The following is a 22,759-nucleotide window of genomic DNA, read 5'->3' on the forward strand; positions in this document are numbered from 1 at the left end:
CTACAGCCCTGCAGAAGTTTACTTGCAACAGGAGCAAATGGGCATCAGCAAGAGTAATTTCCCATCCCTATTAACCCAGTTTATTTTAAGACATGATTATTCAAGCTTTCATCTTCTATAATTAGTCTCATATTTTCAGGATAATAAGACTGGTGGAGTTGGCTATCAACTGCTGAGTACCATGGTGTTCAAATGGTTTTTGTTCTACCTGCAGGCTCAAAAACTGTTAAATGACCTTAAACTTGATCATAAGAAGGAACAGAACAAACTGAGTGAAAGGTCTGTTTAATATAAAATCATAGTTGCTTAAAAGGTGAAAGTATTAGTCCCTGAGTCAGGTCTGATACTTTGCGACCCCATGGACTGTAGCCCGCCAGGCTCCTCTGTCCATGGGATTTTCCAGGCAAGAATACTGGAGTGGGTTGCCATTTCCTATTCCAGGGGATCTTCCTGACCTGGCTATTGAACCCTGGTCTCCTGCATTGCAGGCAGAGTCTTTATCATCCGAAAAACCAGGGTAGTTGCTTAAGATTCTTAGACTTTCCATGTCCTACACCTGGAGGGTCCTCCTACAGGGCACTGAGATCACTTTAGACAGTTCCTCAGAAACGCCCACAAATCAGGGCAAAAGGAGTCCTGGCCAAGTTGTCTGCGCAGGACATACACAGTCGAAGCATCATTTCTTTAACAGAAGCCTAATATAGTAAGTTGACATGAAGGATTCACATGAGAACCAACAGTTCAAATATCTGGAGAAAACAAAAAGGACAGGGCATTTATTTAAGGCATCTAAACAAATCATAGCTCTTTGTTCTCTAACCTCCTCTTCCTTTTTTACAAATTTCAAACCCAGTAGATGTTTTCCTCACATTTCTTTCAGAAATCTGAACGTGGTGATCTCTGGGTGGCCTAGTTTGACTTTAACCACGTGGTGTCCAGAAGATTCTGAATTTGGACGCCATTAGCAGGCCAGCACTAAAGAGAGCTATGCCACCACTTCCAAACATCTTATCTCTGCAAGATTCATAACATTTAATTCCCAATGTGGCCCCATGGACACCAGCAGGACTCCGCCATCTAGCGTATGGTGAAAGACCCAGAGCTATGAACTGGGAGTTAACCTGTACTTGGCAATCACATTCTCCACGTTCTGTGTGATTTTGGGAGCTTTAAGTTGGAAAGGCTATTTGGTATGATTTCTCTCTTGCCTCTCAAAGCTAAATAAATACTAATTCAAGGATCTTCTTATTTCCAGTCCCTAAATAAATCTTCCACTCGAGCTTAGGCTAATCCCTTTACTGTCATCTACAAAACCGTTCTGATCCCTATCCTTCCCCTCTCCTCTCAGCCCTGAACGCCCTTCCCACAAGCTGCCCACATCCTGCCTCTGAAGCTGAGAGCTCCTAAAGGGCTCTGCTGACAGGTCGTAGCAAGGGCCCCTCAGCGCCTCCTGGAAAAGCCACCCAATTCCACTCCATTATGATTCCAACGGTATAAGGTAGGAGCAGATAAAGGATTTTAAGGCAATTTGAGGAACAGCTTGTGAAAGTAAATGGAACATTTGGATTGTACACAGTAGCCTTATATGAGAGCTGTTTTTATTCCAGAGAGATTTCTGAGGTGGCTAGACCTGCAGATTAACATGCCTGGGCAGAGGAGCTCAATTCTGAAGTGAACCTGTTGTTCCAGTTCAAGCCAGACCATGTCTGGAAGCTTTAATTTAAACAGAAACCCTGCAGGACTCACTTGTGCATACAGCTGTCAAAACAATTCAATATCCAAAGATAAATAGGGTGTAAGATACCCACTGGTGTGTTGTACTGGAAAGCAACCTCTTTTTAAATTAGGTTGCCATATTCTGCGCTTTACTGAGTACCCTCATTTTAATATGTCATCTAATAGAATGTGTAATTTGGCATTCTGGGTGGTAAATAGTAGAATAAATGCTTATGTGCTTTATTAGGGCGAGTAAAATTCAGAACAAAGTATAATGATAACATTAAAATATGACACGTCATCCGTCTACACAAGAAATTTCTCTAAGGAGCACAAAGTTCCAAATACAGGAGTACTGGTGTTACAGAAAAAAAGTATATATTCATTATTCATTTAGGAAAGGAAATGGGTCCCTTCGCAATCAAGTTGAAACCAAAGGCAAGTCAAATAAATCTCAGGGACAGACAGAATCTGGGTCCCCTGTCTTCTTCTCAGTCAACTCTGCCCCCGACTCACCCCTTTCCATCACCCCACACCCACCCCCACCATCAGCACACACACACACACACAACTGTGGACAACACAGCCCCCTCCCACCCTCCCTCTACAACTCGCTTCTCATTTCTTTATCTCTCTCTTCCTGATACTCTCCTCTTCCTCCAACCACGCCTGCGAGTCACCACCTCTGGTTAAGTCTGACCCTGAACATCTCCTGAGTCTGCCCCTTTTTCTCTGCTGCACCGAATGCCCAGGTCCAGCTATCATCTCCTCCAGGGATCACAACAACCCCCTAACTGGCCCCCCTACGTTGACTCTCTCCATTTCAATCTACTGTCATAAGTTGATCAGTTTCCCTATGGCCAGAGCGATTTCACTGAAGCATCCCAAGTGCATCACTATCAACAGGCTGTATTACCTACAAAGCCAGGACTTCTAACCATGGCATAAAAAGCCCTTTGTGAACTGCTCCCAAGCTTACTGCCTTCTCTTCTCTGATGGATGTTTTTGCTCTCTTAAAAGCACTTTCAAATTATCAGTTTCCCTTGCACAGAAGCACAGGAAAGGCAGTGTAGTGCAGTGGCAAGAACAGCAGCTTTGGGGTTACACACACCTGTTCAGATCCCGTCGTGGTCATTTGCTAGCTGTGAACACTGAGGAATATACTTCTGAGCTTCAGTTCTCTCTACTATAAAGTAAGGGCGATAAAATCTATGTTGCAGCATTGTTTTCAACTGTCAATGAATGGGAGATGTTGTAAGTAGGTGTTTAGGAGTCTGTATCCCCAGACCAGTGCCTGCCTGAGTCACCCTCAAAAGCCTCTTAGAGTAGCAGAAACAGTCAAGCATGAGACCCTAGCAACCAGAATTCCGACCTTGTTCCCATGAGGAAGGGCTTTTTAGGTTCTGCCAGTAGGAAAGAATTCACCTCCCAACGCAGGAGACTCAAGAGACACAGGTTCAGTCCCTGAATTGGAAACCCACTGCAGTATTCGTGCCTGGAGAATCCCATGGACGGAGGAGCCTGGTGGGCTGCAGTCTGCGGGATCACACAGAGTCGGACAAGACTGAGCGCACACATGCACGTTTCCCGTGAGGACAACCCCTCCATGTGGGTGCAGCGCGTGTGCTGGAGCAACAGGTGAATGCATCCACCTCCTCCTCCATGTCTAGGCTGGACAGACTCTCTGTCTGTCTGTCTGTCTGTCTCTCCACCACCACCCACCCGCCCCCTGGGACACTGTTTGCAACTCTGATTCTCTGCCTTCGAGTCCTTCTGGATCTTCCCCAGGCTCGCTTACTCTACTCATTTTGAAAGACAAAGTCTGCCTTGGAAAGCGTTTCCTCATTTTTGTTGTTGTTCTTCTTCTTCCCCTTCATCCTCATCACCCAACCTCCTCGTATCAGGCAACAGTAAGTGGCAACTGCCCTCCTATACAACTCTGTCTCTGTAACTACTGTTACCCTGCTCTCTCTCAATAATTTATAAAAAAAAATTTTTTCACAACGTCTTCCATATCCTAATTTTCCCCACCTAACTTCCATTTTTAGATTTACTGGCCGCTGCCTATTACCTTATACATCTTCCCCTTTGAGTGATTCTTTTCATAAGCAATTCACTACTACCTCCAAAGTGAACTTGTCTGTAATATAACTGTAATCACTTATACAACCATTACAATTATGGTAACTTAAAATCCCATCTGTGGAACAAAAGCTGTTTCCATTCATCACGTTCCTACTGTACGTAAGCTGTCCTTAAATATCACAAACCGCAACGGTTTCATCAGAGCTTCTCCACGGCAAACGCCCCACCTGCATGTCTCTGTATGTATGCCTTAGTTAAGAATGACATGTTGTTCACCAGTAAGCATGCCCATTACTGACTCTTTTACTTTTGCTAAAGTCAGTTCAGTGGAATGAACAGTGAGTCTATTAATATTCTGAACTGGCAATTAATATACAAAGCTATCTTCAACAAGAGACTCTTAGACTTCGGACTGAAACCCAAATTCACACTCACAAGAATAAGGAGAACTACATCTACCAGCAGAGCTTCCTCCTTTTTGCCTGAAAGCACAGCACAAACAGAAGACACATGTCGGGCCCTGCTTGGAGCCGCAGGTCACGCTTAGCGCCTCACCAGTAGAAAATTCTGGATACCAGTTTTCTGAAAAAAACAGCAATATTTTGAAGACTTTTACTGATTTTAAATTTTAGAATCAAACTGAGTTTTCACTTTACCCCATAATTAGCAGTGTTTTCCAGTTAAATGATAAACACACACCCACAGATGCTAAGGACTGACTATCAATACCAGCCAAGACCAACAAAGCCTTAGAGTCAGGTACACTGATAACAGTCCCATAAAAGGATAGTGAGCAATCTGAGAAATAAATCCAAATACATACAGAAATAATTAATACTGAGAATTTGGGGAAAGGTAACGAGGCCAGAATATATCTGTTACATGCTGCATGGTAATTATGACTTTCTTTCACTTTAAAGATGAGGACAATGGGGTTTAGAGAGGACAAAGGACCAGTTAGGAAAGTAGAGTAGGAAATAGAAGCAGGATTGCAACACTGAATAGCTGGGGGGTCTTTATTTCCAATAAAACATCCTTCACCTCCCTTCCTCACCACTGCTCTATCTCCAGCACCATTATCAAGGAACCCAGGCATATATCATAGTTAGGCTATAAATATTTCTGGATATGGTATTCTTCCCCTCTGTGATGGGATCTAGTTCCCTCAGCCTATCCTGTTTCTGTAACGAGAAAGCACAGCCAGCCCCATATTAATGGTCTGAGAAATGACTGAAAATGTCACAGAGACGTTTTTGGAATTCACAAGCAAGTGAAGCATGCGTGACCTGCGCATCCCCTTCTGGGATGAGTAATAAGCTGATTTTTTAACCCTCAATGCAACATATGTTTTAACCTTCCTGTGACAAACCATTTTCATACCACTTCTCTGAGGTTATAGAAAGACTTCCGTTATCTGCATCTCATCTATGTCCAGTATTTTATTAAGGCAAAATGAAAACCATTTAACTACTTTTATATTAGCCAGTAATTCCAGTAATAAAAAGGCAGGCATAAACAGAAGCCCACAAAAAATTTCTGCTGCTTGTTAGCAATCATCAAACTGATAATATCGTTAATGGCTTATCGAGTTAATTGCAACAACCTTTCACAGCTCCCTTTGATAAGCTCTTTATCCCAGGGAGAACAGCTGTCCAATGTAACTTATCCCAAACATCAAATGTGACACGCACAGTGCTTAAATAACTCTACTCTGCACTTTTTCAGGAGGTTCTCGCCTCACTTTCTCGTCTCCACAAAACTAAGTCCAGGCAACAGCCTTCTCTGCTCATTACTGAGCTTCACACAGACCTGGTGAGGAGGGAGGAAAGCTTATTAAACGCTTTCTTCTGTAGATTTCTTTGTGAAAATGTATCATTTTTAGAACGGAGGACATTATTTTTAATCTTTTAAAAATAAATATGAATTTCACTAAATTTTCTCTCACTAAAAATATAAGCTTCAAAAGTTTCTCAAAAGTTTATCTTAAAATTTGATATAGATAAAAATAAGTAAAAAAGAAATAGTTCCCTGTGTCCTAGTAAGAATGATATGTTCCATAGAAATATGGGGGAAAAGCAATTTCTATAAATTACTACTTTGACCCACCAGTCACACTTTGATTTTAAAAATGTGCCTGCAAGGATGCAGTGTACATACAAATACTAGGTAAGTATTTCCCAGCGACTGTCAAGCATTAAATACTTGCCTGAATTACATAAATGAAACATTAGTTTTGTCTTGTTTTTTAAACTTAAGGCTTGTTTCTTAATCTGCAAATGTTACATTAAATGAATATTTTCACCTAATGTTACATAGTCTCTGCTCCTGCCACAATGTGCAAACATTAGAAAAGTCACTAGTGTTTTGAGAAGGGGGTTCTCTTACTCTGTTAATTCCTCTGGTGAGTCTCTTTCACTTTTAAAGACTGCACTAGGTGTCCTCTGTGCCTCTAGAACATTCCGTATCTATTGCTATTGAGGCACCCATGAGATTATTCTAACCCTTTTGTGCCTGGCTTATGCTCTTCTCCAGCCTGTCTCTGCGACCACAGGTGTGTGCATCTGTATGTGTGGGGAAGAGAGAGAGAAGAAGAAGTTTGGTAAGCTGTGTTCAGATTCCAGTAAAATTCTACAGAATAATTTTATAGTTTTCAACTGAAGCTAAATGATTTTAATAGGATAACTTTGCTATTTAGCAGACACATATTAGATGAAATTTACTGTTTAGTCACTAAGTGGTTTCTGACCCTTCTGGGACACCATGGACTGTAGCCCGCCAGGGTCCTCTGTTCATGGGATTCTCCAGGCAAGAATACTGGAGTGGCTTACCGTTTCCTTCTCCAGAGGGTCTTGCCAACCCAGGGATCAGACCCACATCTCCAGCACTGGCTGGTGTATTCTCTACCACTGAGGCACCAGGGAAGCCCACCAGATGAAACTGTCCTCAGATAAGTATAGAATATATAACTATAGTGCTATTATATTTAATTATTTCCCCCAAGCAGAAGTCGTGTGTGCATGCTAAGTCACTTCAGTTGTGTCCAACTCTTTGTTACAATATGGACTGCAGCCCACCAAGCTCCTCTGTCCATGGGATTTGCCAGGCAATACTGGAGTGGGTTGCTGCGCCCTCTCCAGTGCATCTTCCTGACCCAGGCAGAAGTCATGATTTTCTAAATGATGTACATACCTTTTACTCTGTGTCCAGAATGGAGAATACAAATAACAAGTCCATCTGGGCATGCAGCCCCAGGATAGACCTGCCTGTCCTTGGACCGGTAAGTTACACACAGGTATTGCCACATTGGCCCATGTAGCAGAGTGGTAAAGAAGTCACCTGGCAATGCAGGAGTCACAAGAGACCCAGGTTTGATCCCTGGGTTGGGAAGATCCACAGGAGGAGATGGCAACCCGCTACAGTATTCTTGCCTGGGAGTTCCACAGACAGAGGAGCCTGGTGGGCTAAACTCCATGTGGCTACAGATTCAGATACAGTTAATCGACTGAGCAATGGGAAGTACACATTATAAAATATGTATAAAAAGAGTTTTAAAGGGATGGTGTGAGTGAAATGAAACCCATTAAAAAAAGTTCTTGTAGTGTAAAGACAAAATAAAAGAATTGAAAATTCAGGAATCCTGAGCTAAGAAAAATAAACAAAAATTTTGTAATGCACTTATTTCCCCAACACAGTGTTTACTTAAAGGCTGTGATCATTTTTTTATGCTAATGATTATTGCTCTGAATGAAAGATTTATTTTCTTCCTTAGTGATATTTCTTGAGCTCAGTGTATAAACACAAATCCTCTGCCTTTATTGTGAGAAAGCTTTTGCAAAAGTTATGGTGATTCATACAGAGAAATTGAGACACGACTATATTTTTTCCTATTCACACAGGTAAGAAGAAAAAGTAATGATCTCTAACACACACACACAGACACACACACAGGAGTATCTGTGCGCACACGTGTGCATTTCTGTCTTCAAATAGTCCCTAAGTTTATGAGCCAAAGTGTTTACCTCAAAGCCCCAGCATGAACTGCACACTTAAAAGTTAAACAATAGAACGCTTTGCCATGAAAGCTCGGAAATGACATTCTAAGTATTTTTTGTGATATTGCTTCACAAGTGGATTACCAGGAAGAGCACAGAATAACGAGTCAGGTGTAAATGTGCACGGGAGGAAAAGCGATTATTTAAGACTTAGTAGATGCATTCGTTCTGTCCTCCAACAAGGACCGAGTCTGGGTCATTCCACTCCAAACTTCCTTTCGGTGGCGAGCACACAGCGGTGAATGTGACAGACAAGCCCCTGTAAAACGTTCAGTCCAGAGTGGAGGAGACAGAGTCGACGGCACAAGAATACTATTTTATATCTTATTCTCTCTGTAGCAGAGAATTCACGTAGATCTGTGTGATCAACTGTGCCCAGGGTGCTTAATTCTACAAGAAAGATGTTCTTTGAGCTGGCCCAGGGAAATGCAGCCATGATAAAGCCAGGTTTTGGTATGATAGGAGTGTAGCAGAGGGGGTGCAGGCAGCAACTTCCAGGGGTTCAGGCTGGCTGAGGCACCCCTAGATGCCAGGCACCCTAACTCTCCATCTCCAGCTGTTCAGGTTTCCAAGACCCCGGTACAAGGTGAGAGGTCATTTTTAATTTCTATCACAAGTGACAATTATGAATCCTCAGTAATGGCTCTACGATGATGGAAAATGCTGGAGGTCCCAGTTAAAGAATGAAATGTGAATCCTGGACTTCACTCCCCACACAGCAAGGTGTAGGACAGCTAACTGCTCTGAGCTTGTCACTAGAAACTTTGACTCTCAGGCCAAAGGTAATTTCTGAGCAAAAGGTTCCCATACAATGTATAAGCTAAATATGAATATGCAACATTCCATATTAGGAGACAGAACTTCAGAGAAGATGAATGACACCAGATATTATACTGCTAAGTAGTGGTAAGGCAGGAATTCACACGTAAGCCTGCGTGTGTGTGTGATAAGTCACTTCAGTCAAGTCTGACTCTGTGTGACACCATGGACTGTATAGTCCGCCCATGGGATTCCAGGCAAGAATCCTGGAGTGGGTTGCCATGCCCTCCTCCAGGGGATCTTCCCAACCCGGGGATCGAACACAAGTCTCTATCGTGTCTCTCGCATTGGCAGGAGAGTCCTTTACAATAGTGCTACCTGGAAAGCCACATATAGGCCTTCTAATTCCAAAGCTTTCCTCACTCCTCAACACAAAACCTGGGTGGTGGTTTACTCATTGAGACATGTCCGACTCTTTGCCCCATCATGAACTGTAAACCACTAGCCTCCTCTGCCTATGGGATTTCCCAGGCAAGAATACTAGAACAAGGACTAGTGCCATTTCTCGCTGCAGGGATCTTCCCAGCCCAGGGATTGAACCCGTGTCTCCTGTATTCCAGGCAGGTTCTTTTCTGATTGAGCGATCAGGGAAGCCCAATGCAAAACATAATAACTTAACTTTATGTAGTTCCTGCACAGTTCTCTGTGCAAGGATAGCAGCCCATGGCGGACATCTTAACAGCGTTTCTCTGCACTGAAATTCGGCCTGTTTTGTCTTACATTTCTCCCATCTCATGCGCACCTCTCATTTACCACAAAAGCCGCATCCCTGCCAAAGTTTGCGAATAACAGTTACAGGCGCATAGCATGACCCGGGATAATGACAAGGAGAGAATTACCATCATTTCTCGTGCTGACTTCTGTTATCAGAGTTCTGGTGAAAGAATCAAATGAGATGGCACGCTGGGGACCCAGGTTCTTGGCCTGACGATGCTTTTCCACAGTGGGTTCCCCCCAAGGGTCCCACCCTGAGGCAGTTTCAGGAGTGACGAGCAGTCAGCGTTTGGGTTCAGGACGCTGCCTGAGTTAGCAGCTTTACACACAAGCCGGGAATCTACACAGCTGAGCCTCTACTGGAAAGAAATACCAGTGCTCCAAGGAAATATTGATTGTGCCAGCTCCTTCACTCCAAAAATATACTGGCAGTTTTATGTAATCAAGGGGTGGGTTCAAGTATTTTTCTTTTCTTTCCCCCTCTCGTTTTTTAAGGATAACTTAGCTGTATGGCATTCTAATACAACATAGGACCAAGGTGTGACGATTCTTATATATTTTTCTTAGCTTTGTGATTGAGAGTTATTAATGCTTTGCAACAAAAGCAATCCTATCATTAACCTAACAATGTTGGGTTAATTCAAAAGCTGGAAAATAGGAAGCATGCCTAATCATAAAATGTGTGTTTCTCATACATCCTAGAGACTTCTTTAATTTCATGAGCTTCTGTAAAACCTGTAGAAATTTTATTAATTACTCTCTTTGCTTTCATAATTGCTTTTAAAAAAATTAAATCTGTCACTTCAAAGAGTAAAAAGTGGCAAAAATCTACCTGTACCTAAATTTCTTAAATCTCATGTTTGTCCTTCTAAATGTTCTGACCTTTATGTCAAATGCATAATTACCCTGCTAGGGTATATTAACTATCAGCTTAACCATTATCCCACTATGTATGAAAATAATTCTTCCAAGTGAAACGTTAATGCTGTTTTTATGACAGAGATGTATAAGAGTACAGTATGATATATAAAATTCTATAAAATGTAGAAGTTAAACAAGAAACTTCTGAGGAATAAGACAGCATACATTATTTAATTTAAATATTTGGTAACACTATGAGTATAATTTTGGATTTACTCATTCCCTTTAAAAAATTTTTTAGAATTCCAAGGATGTTTTGGTAAAACCTCACTGCTAACTCATGTAAAAATTGTTTTATAAATGTGGAACCAGAAGACTTTAAACAGCTATTTCAAGTAGATTCAATCTGCAACCTAAGTTCATACAGGAAGATAATTTTCTTACTATGTAAATATGACAGCCAGGCTCTAGCACGGTACAAACATCAGGCTCTGTTCACATAGCCCTCCCAGCATCCTGCCGGGGAATATCTCATACAGCAGTTTTGACTTCTGTACATACCCATAAAAAATTTTCAGTTAATGCTAACCTATGTTAGGGCATTGTTTTTATAAAGCTAACATGTTATCTTTCCTCTGGGAATAAATATTGATATTTAGTCAAGGACATTTATAGAATGATGATTCTAGAACTGAAGGAGGAGTATGGATTTTAGGTATTCTGTATATCTTTATGATATTGTTCTATGCATTTTAACACCTCTCACTCTTCTTAATGCTGCTATTTCATGATATTTTGTTGCGGGTGGTATGGATTAATAAAAAATTTTTTTTATTCTATGATCTCTTTTCACTCCAGATCCAGTAGGAGAAACATAATATTAGCCTAACATCTGTTACCACGAAGACTGTCTTGCGTTTGCTGTTTGTACTTTCAGGGGCCTCAGCGTCTTCTCTGTCTAGTTATTTCTGACTTTCATGGATAACAACATCAGCTCAGGCCAGCGTGCCTCACTGTCCAGTGAGACCATACACAGCCTTTCCAGAATCTCAAAGAAGGTCTTTCTAATTTCAGCAGCTTGGGGTTCTTTCCATTTTTGTTCATCTCAGGTAACCATCGCGTCTCTGAAAACTATAACCTTTCACAAGCAGGCATAGCAATTCCTCTGCTCCTCCTTTCTTGCCTTTAATGACTTTCTACAGCTGACTTCACGTCTTAATCTCTCTCCCAAGTCTGCTCTAGTGGAGACATGCTACTGTCCTAACAAGAGCACACTACACCGTAAGTTCTAGCACATATTTGTGTTCAAGCACGATCACGTACAGCCACACATTGCACTATAACCTCTACCACCCATACAGGCAGCCTGGGCAAACTGTCGATGCCAGGAAAGCACATAATTCAGCAAGTCCGGTATTTGCAGTCATGTGACAGGGAAGATACAGTCACTATCATTAAGTCAAACACGTAATGCTATACTGACGTCACACTCTAAGCTCCTGGCAATACTTTGGTATATATTTTAGACCAGTCCCTCACTGACACAACAGAAGAATTCTGCAGAAAACCTGCTCTGTAGTTCTATTACTGGTAAAGATATTTTTTACTTAAGAAGACGCTTTTGAAGTGGGTTACACAAAGCAACACGACGCTGGGCTTCAAGGGTCGGCTCATATCTGACCCAGACTTCCTGCTGAGCTGCCTCTGACTCTGCATTTGATCCAGAATCTTAAACACAGAGTAAAAGCTCCACCGATGTGACTGAGGCTCCCATTGTACATTTCACATCATTCGTCTTTCACTCAAGTTGATTCCAGCCTCGAGGAGGTTGTTCTAGAAGGATCGTTCGCTACTACTTACGGTAAACTAGACAACCTGCTGATGTTTGGTGGGGCCAGCAGATTCTTAGAAGAAAAATATTCCAGGATTTATATTAAATCTATAAATATGAATCCATCAACAAGACAATAAAGGTGAACTTTAAGGCACGCTCTTTTTTCATTCGTACATCATACTATCAACTTCCATCCCACTAAACTGGAAATGTCATAATGTAGAAGCTAGACAATATTTCTGTAATCCTAAGACTAGCAAGAGGCATTCAAGATGGCACTGTGGTAAAAATAAGGAACAGAGCTTTTATCTAATAAATTCATCTTGCTACTTAAATTGCTTTGTAACACCGGAAACTGTACAAAAGTCTTTTTTTTTTTCTAAACAGTTAATAATCACCTCTACCACTAGTTAGAAAAATATCCTTTAAAAACACTTTTAAAGGCATCCTATTAGAAAAGTTTAATATACTGGTACCTCAGGTTTTAAAATATAAGTTGCTCACTAAACCATATATATTTTTCAGATCGAGTATACAGTAATTCTGATACTAATACATATCTAGAGATATAAAACAAAGTTTACTTGGAATTTTTTTAAAACTTTTTGTCTTTACTAATATAATATTGAAAGGTATTTTTATGTTTGTATGTGTGCTCAGTTGCTCAGAGCTGCAGTCAACATCTGCAGTGATTTTGGAGTCCAAGAAAATAAAGTCTCTCATTGTTTCCATTGTTTCCCCATCTATTTGTGATGAAGTGTTTGGACCGGATGCCATGATCTTCATTTTTTGAATGTTGAGTTTTAAGCCAGCTTTTTCACTCTCCTCTTTCACTTTCATCAAGAGGCCCTTTAGTTCTTCGTTGCTTTCTGCCACAAGGGTGGTGTCATTTGCATATCTGAGGTTATTGATATTTCTCCTGGCAATCTCGGTTCCAGCTTGTGCTTCATTCAGCCTGGAATTTTGCATGATGTACTGTGCATATAAGTTAAATATGGCAGATGACAATATACAGGCTTGATGTACTCCTTTCCTAGTTTGAAACCAGTATATTGTTCCATGTACTGTTCTAACTGTTGCTTCTTGACCTGCATACAGATTTCTCAGGAGGCAGGCAAGGTGGTCTGGTATTCCCATCTCTTGAAGAAATATTTCACAGCTTGTTGTGATCTACACAGTCAAAGGCTTTGGCGTAATCAATAAGGCAGAAATAGATGGTTTTCTGGAACTCTGTTGCTTTTTCTACGATCCAAAGAAACTTTAAAAAAATGTTTTATCATTTTATTGAAATGTTAATTTACAATATACGAGGTCACTCATGTGGAGAAGGAAATAGCAACCCATTTCAGTATTCTTGCTTGGAAAATCCCATGGGCAGAGAAGCCTGGCAGGCTGCAGTCCATGGGGTCGCAAGAGCTGGACGTGACTTAGTGACTAAACCACCACCATGAGGTGTACAGCAAAGGGATTCAGCTATATAAATATATATATATTTATACATTTCAGATTTTTTTCCATTATAGATTATTAAAAGATATTGAATATAGTTATCTGTGCACTAGAGTAGATCCTTGCTATTTATCTATTTTATGTATAGTAGTCTGTATATCAGAGAAGGCAATGGCACCCCACTTCAGTACTCTTGCCTGGAAAATCCCATGGACTGAGGAGCCTGGTAGGCTGCAGTCCATGAGGTGGCTAAGAGTCGGACACGACTAAGCGACTTCACTTTCACTTTTCACTTTCATGCATTGGAGAAGGAAATGGCAACCTACTCCAGTGATCTTGTCTGGAGAATCCCAGGGACGGGGGAGCCTGGTGGGCTGCCGTCTATGGGGTCTCACAGAGTCGGACACAACTGAAGTGACTTAGCAGCAGCAGCAGCAGCAGTAGTCTGTATATGTTAATCCAAAATTCATCGCTCCCTATCTTTCCCCTTGATATTCCTAAATTTGTTTTCTATGTTTGTGAGTCTCTTTTGTTAACAAGTTCCTTTTATAATTTTTTTATATCTGTGTGATATTATGTTTGTCTTTCTCTAATTTCACGTAGTATGATAATCTCTATGTGCATCCATGCTGCCACAGATACCATTAATTCATTCTTTTTTATAGCCAAGTGTACGCTCCCGTATCTTTATCTGTTCACCTGTCAATGAACATTTAGGTTGCTTTCATGTCTTGTTTATTGCAAACAGCGTTGCTATGAACACTGAAGTCCATGTATATTTTTGATTTAGAGCTTTCCCTGGATATATTGCAGTGACTTGTAATGATGCTTCAATGTCAATTTATTCCATTTTATTAAAAAATTCTTCAGCATTTGTGGAATAATTCCTCGAAGGATAATGATGAGAATATGCTTGCTCATGAATCTTTTTTGTTTCTCATTGTAGAACTACAAAACATTATGTGGTTTTATGAGTAGGTGCACATCAAAAATATTCTCTCTTACTTCAAAGTAACAGTCTCTATCACTTCAAAGTAAGATAGAGACTTCCTTCCCCTTAGAAAAGTCCTGGGCAAAAATAAATACATGAGCTTAGATACAGAAATATGTGTCCCTCTAAATTATCCTTATCATGGAGTAACCATCAGCTGAAACATTTTTAAGGTTAACTGTGTACTCAGTGGAATTTTAACAATTTGTTTAGTCACTAGCCCAAGATAGTCTATATAGTGCAATGTGTATAGCGTTTGACTTTTTCTTTTCAGAGGTATCATTTGGGAAACTCAAAATAAGTCATCATAGTGCCACTGTAGATAAAGGGCTTCTCAGTGGAAATGATGGCATTTGTGATATATCCCAAAACCTTATCTCATGAAGTCTCAGTGAAACATATTCAGTTTGTTTTTGCAAGAGAAATACATTTCACTTTCATAAAATTAACTTACTGAGAACACTCCAATTCAGTTTAAATTATATATGCAAGAAATAAAGCCAATCACTTAAGGAACACAAAAGTGGTCTTATAATGTTACTATGGTCATAACAAATACACCTAAATGATTTATATGTTTAAAGTTTAATAGAAAACATCTGCATTCCATTTTTCTGAGTAACTACTTGGACAACCTATATTATACATGGTTTTGTGACATCTGAACAGAAGCTAGTGGTTGCTCTATTTATTTGATCTAATGTTTGTTTACAGTGGAAAGATGACAAAGAAGTATCTGAACATGAGTGCTGAACCTTCATTTCATCCATGTGTTTCCTCACTCTGGGCTTCCCTGCTGGCTCAGGTGGTGAAGAATCCTCCTGCAATGCAGGAGACCTGGGTTTGATCCTTGGATTGGGAAGATTCCTTGTAGAAGGAAATGGCAACTCACTCCAGGATTCCTGCCTGGAGAATTCCGGGGACAGAGGAGCCTGATGGGCTGCAGGCTGTGGAGTCGCACAGAGCTGGACACGACAGGACAGCTAACACTGTCACTTTCTCTGTCAGCCCACTATGACGTAGCTCCATCACTGTGGTGACTGTCCTGCCAGGAAGCATCCAGAAGTAATTTCTGTGATGTTCTTCTTCTTTGCTCAAACTCATGTCCACTGAGGTGACAGTGCCATCCAACCATCTCATCCTCTGTCACCCTGTTCTCCTCTTGCCCCCAATGCCGTTGAATAATTCAGGGACTAATCTCCACTTAGTAACTGTTCAAAAGGTCAAGGACAAGCAGCAGACTTGAAAGATTAAAGGACAGGCCAAGGATCTGAACCATGTCTGAGGCCAGAGTTATCATCAGTGATTCTAAAATATTTGTTCCAATAAATTCTCTTTTTGCCTAAGCCAGTTTGAGTTGGAGTTCTACTTCTTGCAATTTAAAGAGCTCAGACAAATACACTGTCTGTGTGTATATGGCTGTACTGGGTATTTTGAGGTAGATGAAAGTGAATAAGCAAAAGGCAAGTAAACATACATGGTCCTTGCTTCTGGGAATTTAACAAGCTATACCACAGTGAAAAATCGAAAGATTTCAACCCATGGTATCTTCCTATTGCTGTTAAGGAGGTCAAGAAAAGCTCCTTACTTTCTGTTACTGTGTGGATCTTATCACTGACCTTCCATGCTGGTGAACTCTGCCCCTTAACATTTATTAAGGCAAAGAATAAACTCTGCAGTTGACAAGTAAAATTTTTCTCAGATTTGAGGAAAATAAAACAGAAAGTGGTTCAGTGTGAATCACATTATTTTAAAAGTTATATTCAATGCTTAACTGCATCAATACATTAATACAATCAAGACCCCAGAATGTTTTGTAATAAAAATGTGAAAAGCATGTAAATGGTTTCCAGACACAAGAGGTGCAGGTTCAATCCCTGGGTCTGGAAGATTCCCTAGAGAAGGAAATACTCCTGTATTCTTGCTTGGAAAATTCCATGAGCAGAGGAGCCAGGTGGGCTACAGGCCATGGGGTCATAGAGTCAGACATGACTGAACACACTCAGTTTCCTAACATCTGATTCACGGAGGCTTCTTTTCTTTATGTGACTAAAGCTTTGAAACATTCATTTCATTCTTTTCCAAATTTATTATCAGATGGTAAGTAGTTATAGTAATCAAAAAGAACATCTATATATTTATTCTGTTATTAAAAGTAAGACAGCATCAAACAGATCTTTTAATTTCATGAGGATGTTTTTTTCCCCTTGGTGTTGAGAGAAACCAATATTCAGACCTGCTTTATTAAATGAACCTAGACTCTGACTATATTAAATAATGAGATAAATGCCTTTCTCCTGCCCGCTCCAAGTGGTCCTTACTTATTCTTCAGATGTTCTGTTTAGCTGGGATATTCCTCGTGACAATCTTTTTTTTTTTTTAAAGGAACTAATTCATTGCACAGACTAAAAATAAATGAAAGAGACAATATAATTTTCTGTTTAGGCAAACTACATTTCTTCACGTGGCAATATAAACATGATTACCAGGAGGCAGCATGAAAAATGTGACAGTCAAAATTATCGAAGAGAACTTTTTTGGAGAAGAGGGTATAAAAACAGCATTTTCCTTCTCCAACAAACATTCTAAAACAACCCAGGAGGAAGGAGAAAGTAAAACACAAACTATTTGTTCCCATTTTGTTTGTGAAACTCAGGGACAGTTGCATCGCCAGCCTCCAAAATGAATGCAAAGACCACAAAGCAGCAGGCGTGGAGAAGGGGCTGTGCAGAGGGAGCTGCGGGCACTCGGAGAGCGAGGAAAGCGCCAGAGTCAGAACTAGGAATGAGGCTGAAGCCAAAGGTGGCCTCCCTGTGCTTGGTTTGGTTTGGACAAACAGAGAAGACCAGATCTCCCACATAGGAGGCGAATTCTTTATCTTCTGAGCCACCAGGGAAGCACAAGAGAGAAGACAGGCAAAAATTAATAAACACACAAAGAGGTGATAATTGAAAGGAGAAAAACATGTTTACATTTTTTAGGAAGAAAAGAAATGAAAGTAGACTTCAACCTGCGTGTTGAAAAGACACCTTGCAAACAAAGGAAAATGACGTAGACTCCGCAACAAAAATACCGTCCTAATAAAATGACTGCTTTCAGAGCGAAGGAGTATCTGTCCGGCAGGCAGGCAGAATGATCGAGTCACTTATAGGAGGAAATACGGCAGACTGGTCTCTTACTTCTCCACATCAACATGCAGCATCTAAAATCTCCTGGAGGAAAGGGTGATCCAAGAACTTTTTACCGGAACTGGCCTTCAGTACAAGGGTAACACATTGTGTTATGTATATTGTTGTTGTTGCTGTTCTTTAAATTCTTTAAATTGTGTGACCCAATGGACTGCATCATACCAGGCTTCCCAGTCCTTCACCATTTCCCAGAGTTTGCTCAAAATCGTGTCCATTGAATCGGTGATGCCATCCAACTATCTCATTCTTTGTCACCCCCTTCTCCTCCTGCCCTCAGTCTTTCCCAGTATCAGGGTCTTTTCCAAGGAGTCAGCTCTTCATATCAAGTAGCCAAAGTACTGGATCTTCAGCTTCAGCAACAATCCTACCTGTGAATACTCCGGGTGATTTCCTCTAGGATTGACTGGTTTGATCTCCTTGTTGTCTAAGTGACTCTCAAGAGTCTTCTCTAGCACCACAGTTTGAAAGCATTAATTATTCGGCACTCAGCCTTCTTTATAGTCCAACTCTCACATCTGTACATGACTCCTGGAAATACCATACCTTGGACTAAATGGACCTTTGTCAGCAAAGTAATGTCTCTGCTTTTTAATATGCTGTCTAGGTTTGTCATAGCTTTATATATGGACCCTGTGAAATTTCCCTGAAGAAAATGGTAGAGAAAAATCTTCTACCTAAGAGATTATTAGGGAAACAATGGCAATTGTTACCAGGGGTAAGAAATGAAGGTTATTTGATGACAGAACTAATAGTAAGATGATCATGGGTATGAGAGAAACAGGAAGAGTTTCACATATTTTGTCCAAGAGCGTAAAACGGTACTCTTTCTTTGAAACAGGAGGTGGAACAGGAGACGCAGGTGGACAGCAAAGGAAGCACTTTTCGATATAAAAGGAAAAACCTCCTTTCCCAAGTTCTTATGAAAGAAAACACATGTGAGGTCATAACTTTTTAAAAAATCAACTAATTTCAAAGACGGAAATACTATCACAAAATTCTCTGGTCACAGGGCAATGCACCCAGAAATTCACATGCAAAAATAACCTACAGGCTGTTTACTTTCAAATTATTCTTTTAACTAAATCTTGCATCCAATAGAAAATCCAGAGTGAAATCACAGAATATACTAAAAGTATTGATAAGGAAACAGTACATGTCATAACTCAAAAAAAGGCTTCAAAGTGAAAAGTTAAAGTGTTAGCCATTCATTCATTTCCAACTCTTGGCAAACCCAGAGACTGTAGCCTTGGTCCATGGGATACTGCAGGCAAGAACACTGGAGTGAGTTGCCATTCCCTTCTCCAGGGCATCTTCCTGACCCAGGCATTGGACCTGGCTCTCCCACTTTGCAGGCATATTCTTTACCATCTGAAGCACCAGGGAAGCCTCGAAGCTTCAAAAATAAAAGTACTAATAAAAAATAAGAAATAAAAATCATGTATTCTAACCAAGGTGCTCTAAAAGAACACAGAACTATGATTAAATATATGCAACAATACAACACTTTGTATAAAAAAAAAAAGTGGAAGAAAGGAATCCTAAGAGAGAATCAGAATTCACTGAGTTAGAAATGAATAAAAATAGCAGAAACAGCACATAAATTTAAAAAGATCTCTAGCAGGGAATAATCTATCCTAAATAAACTTTTGGCTACTATCATCAAGAAAAAGAAAGAAAATACAAATATATAAAATTGAAATAAGGTCCAGCAATAGATACAAAGAAGACAGAAGCAACAAACAACTATCATATGCAACTCTTTTCACATAAAATGAATACTCTGAGTCAAACGGATGGTCTATTTTAGAAACTAAAATACATCAAAACTGAATCAAGACACAAAATCTAAGTAGACCAACTCCCAAAGAAGCAAGTAGTCATTTTTGGTTCGATATTTCTATAACTAGTTTTAAGACAACTTTAAAGATTACTACAGGCTTCCCTCGTGCCTCAGCTGGTAAAGAATCCACCTGCAATGTAGAAGACCTGGGTTCAATCCCGGGGTTGGGAAGATCCCCTGGAGAAGGAAAAGGCTACCCACTCCAGTATTTTGGTCTGGGGAATTCCAGAAACTGTAGAGTCCATAGGGTCTATAAAAAGAATCTGACATGACTGAGTGACTTTCACTTTCAAAGATCATTACAGAGTATTTCAAACAGTGCATATTCCAGTAGGTACACAAAATGCAAGACAGATCCACCTGAACACAAGCCCACTCATTCTCCTCCCCTCATCTCTCACCCCTCCACTCTCTTGGTTAAAACAAAGGCAAACCTCTCACTTTTGAGAATCATTGCTATAGATCACCAGCTCAGGGTGTAAGACTCTCTAAGGGGACCAAAGGAAAAAAAATAAATAAAGAAAAACAGACAAAACAGGATATCTACTCAGCTTCCTTGAATCAAAGCATGATAAATCCAGAGCACAGTTTAGCATCTTACCCTGTTGTGTGTATAATTCTCTCACAAGGTGTTAGATAAGGAGTATTTTTTCCCGAGTTGGGGTGTTCTGAATTCAGACACCCGTGCTGGTCTCATCCAGTCTCAGGGATTTAAACACCACCTGTACTGAAACTCCCAGATGCATACTGCTTTTCCCCCGTGTGCCTCTATTCTCCATGGAGCAGTCAGATTTCTCCTTCTCAACACTGAGTGAGGTCATGTCGGTAGATGTAAAACCATGTTAGCTCCTCAGCAGGCCCCACGCCGCCTGCGCTATCCTTTCCCAGAGAGCCTCTGTGTTCTCCTTGCTCGTGGCGCACGAAACCCCTTTGCTGTGCTGTTCCTTTCACCAGACACTGTCCTCCCTTGCCATCATGGGCCTCGTCTCCTCACCTCTCTCAGATACCCACTCAGAGGCCTTATTTACAACTGAACCCTCTAATTCCTGGCCCCCAGCTCGTTTAAATCTATAGTCTGTGTTACCATCTGAAATATTGATTATATTTTACAGAATGACCTTGTCTGTTTTCAACCTTCCTCCTTTAAAGGCATGCTCCAAGGGACCAAGGATAATAGCTTGCCATTGGTTTATAGCTGAATTTTTTCTTGGTTAGTCGCTAAGTCGTGTCCGACTCTTGGTGACCTCAAGGACTGTAGGCTACCGGCTCATCTGGCTGTGGGATTTCCCAGGCAAGATTACTGGAGTGGGTTGCCATTTCCTTCTCCATTACAGCTGAATAGCTCAGTGCCTAAAACAGTGCCTGACACAAAACAGGTGCTCAGTAACATCTATTGCATGAATAGGGAATTGTTACCTGTATCCGTTGATACTCTATTTATCTGTATTTATCTGTTGTTACTGGATTCAAGCTTATGGGGAAGCAAGAGTTGACTGCCTACCCATAAGCCTCAATCCAATAATGGGTGGGGAGGGGGACTCATGCAGAGGCAAGAATAGACTGAGGGCTTCCCAGGTCAAAATAGTGGTAAATAAGCACCTGCCAATGCAGGAGACATATGAAATGCAGGTTCGATCCCTGGGTCAGGAAGTTCCCTCAGAGAAGAAAATGGCAACCCAATCCAATATTCTTGCCTAGAAATCCCATGAGCAGAGGAGACTGGTGGGCAACACTTCATGGGGTTGCAAAGAGTCAGGGTTACAAAGACTTAGGGACCAGGCCGAGAGTACAGTGCAGCCTAGAGGACAGAAAGGGATCGAGTCACGAGGCACCATAAGCTTGGAGGGGAAGGGGAGGTTGGCTGCGATTAGCGAAAATGGCAAGATGGTGACCTGAGGCTGGAGAAACCACCAGGGTTTGCTGGAAGATGGGGAGAGGCCTTTGGGACATTTAAGGGAATGAGCTCAGGTTGCTTCTGAAGGCTGCACAGAGTTGACAGCTGGGACATGAGCTAGGAGGACACAGAAAGAACAGGAAAGGGGTCATGAAGTGATCCACCAGGAGCAAGGCTGCTGGCTCCGTCAGTGACAGGAGCCCACTTTGTCCCTCATTCACCATTTTTTAAAATTTGTGTAGTCTGCTACTTCTAGCTACCCTTCTCTATCCAAGAACTCTCAGTTGCCAAGGTTTTTTTTTTTCCTCATGGTATCATGCAAAACTGTCCACTCTGTGATTCTGCCTTAGCATTCATTCCAGTAGCTTTCACCACCCAAATGGATAGAGGTTTTCGGCAATTGGCTGCTGCATTTGTCAGTTGGGGGGAGAAAATAAAAATAAAACACAGCACACAAACTAATAAAATGTCTTCATAAGCAGAGTCCATGCATGCTTCTCTTCATCAATCTTCATGTAAATAAAACAGAAACAAAGTTGGGGACTGTACCTACATTATTAACCCAAGAAGTGATATCTGTTTAGGACTGGATGAGCCAACAGGTCATAAAGAAAGAATAATGGATTAATAAATGTGCCTGAACATGCCCAAGCACAAAGGTCAGCCACCACCCACCCACCATGTCTTTGTTGGGAGCACATGAAGGCTTTAAGAAATGACTCAGAAAAGGGACAAAGCACAGATTCTTCTGACATCTCTTTCAAAAACTCCCAAATTAACCTCCAAATAGGAACATTGTTCAGGGACATTTTCCAGCTGTAGATTTTGTTACTCCTGAGACATACCTAGTCATTTTAAGTCTTTTATAAAGTGGTACAAAAAGGTTCAATTCATAAAATGGCAAACTTGGCCTTCCACATTGTGGAAGCAAATGTAATAATGTACATTAGATAAACTTATACTGTTATTATTGCAAATGTCAAGTTCATTACAGCAGATGTTTCAACTGAAAATCACTACCCATTAAAATCAAATAACCAATATGCCCTGAACTTACCATTTGATTTAATGGGTCAACTTCAATGCCCTCGGGAGTCAGTCAGAACCGTCTGCTGTGTAATTGTCAAAGGATTGTTATGTAACAAAGAATTAAGTATCAATTACTATCACCTGCTAGTCATGATCATTAATAGAACGTGAATGAATAGCTAATTAGTAACAATGTTAGGGCTATAAAATATACTAAAAAACACTTGGACAATTTTGTGCCTATTTTTGTGAGAATCATTCGAATTTCAAAAACAGATGATATTGGC

General features: G+C 40.8%; 1 protein-coding gene across 1 annotated transcript in view; it reads right to left on the reverse strand.

Moving 5' to 3' along the window:
* The window catches only part of PARK2 (parkin RBR E3 ubiquitin protein ligase), a 1,213,425-nt gene that overhangs the window by 928,935 nt on the left and 261,731 nt on the right, over positions 1 to 22,759 (reverse strand). The gene's annotated exons all lie outside the window — the stretch shown is intronic.

The sequence above is a fragment of the Capra hircus genome, chromosome 9, assembly GCF_001704415.2.
Source record: "Capra hircus breed San Clemente chromosome 9, ASM170441v1, whole genome shotgun sequence".
NCBI lineage: Eukaryota > Metazoa > Chordata > Mammalia > Artiodactyla > Bovidae > Capra > Capra hircus.